Source organism: Balaenoptera borealis (genome assembly GCF_965194805.1).
Source record: "Balaenoptera borealis genome assembly, chromosome: 9".
Lineage (NCBI taxonomy): Eukaryota > Metazoa > Chordata > Mammalia > Artiodactyla > Balaenopteridae > Balaenoptera > Balaenoptera borealis.
In genome coordinates, this window is record NC_138873.1 from 24,828,201 (window position 1) to 24,829,270 (window position 1,070).

A 1,070-nucleotide genomic window follows, 5' to 3' on the forward strand; every position below is an offset into this window, starting at 1 on the left:
ACTTTATTTACAAAGCGATTACCATGTTATCTATTTGTTTTCCTTTTCCAGCTACAGCAGCCTTACTCAGCCCCCGAATTTCTTAATTACAAACCCGTTCGCTTCTAAATCAACCCCAAACCGTCAGGCAGAGCCCGGAGGGAGGCTATGCAAGTTTGCACACACCCCCACCTCCCGGATCAAGGGCAACAGCAGAAGCAAGAAACTGTGTATGTGCAAAAAGGTGGATCTGGGGACGAGGATCGCTGAGTTTGTTTACAGAGCAGAGACGCCTCAGCTCGGATGCCAAAGCTACCAAGAGCTGCAAACGCAAACTTAGCAGAAGCACACGTACCCCGGGAGCGGCGAGCGGCCCCGAAAGCACGGACCGGATTGCCGGGCGCTGGAGCGGAGGCGGTCGGGCCCGCGAGCGCGCTCAGTCCACCTGCAGCTGCTGCCGCTCCCCGCCCCCAGCTCCTGTCCTTGAAAGGAGTGGGAAAAAAATGCATCTACACGCAGAATGTCTAGATCGGGTTCACCTACTGCCCCTATAAAAACACAAAGGCACAGCCCAGGAAAGCGCGCACAGGGGAAGGGGCATTATTTGCCCGGGGCTTAAAAACCCACACGGGTAAACACAGCCATTCTTTGCAACCTGGGTAGGCTTTTGCAAAGCCGGGGAGGTAGAAGGGCACTATGGACGGGGCGCCGGGTGAAACCCGTTTTCCCACAGAAAGCAGCACAGATCGCTAGGTGAGCTCGGGGTGGGGAATCCGGCCAGAGGGGGGCGGTGAGTTTTCCTCGCTGCTCTCCGGGCAGGCGCTACCTTCGGGCTGAGAGTCCAGGAAGGATTCTGTCCTTGCTCCGGGGGCGGCCTGGTCTGGTATTTGTGGGCCGGGAGGAAGCCGGCATCCGGGGTCAGCGGGGCTGCGCCTGGGCCCGCAGCCTCTGCGCACGTGCCTCCGGCAGTGGGGACTCGGCTGCCCGACCCGGTCCGGTGTGCCCGATGTTCCGGAATCCGCGTTTTCCCGCCGCCCTCCCCGGAGGCTCTCGCTCCGCCCTTCCTGAAATCCCTTATATTAACTGTGGCC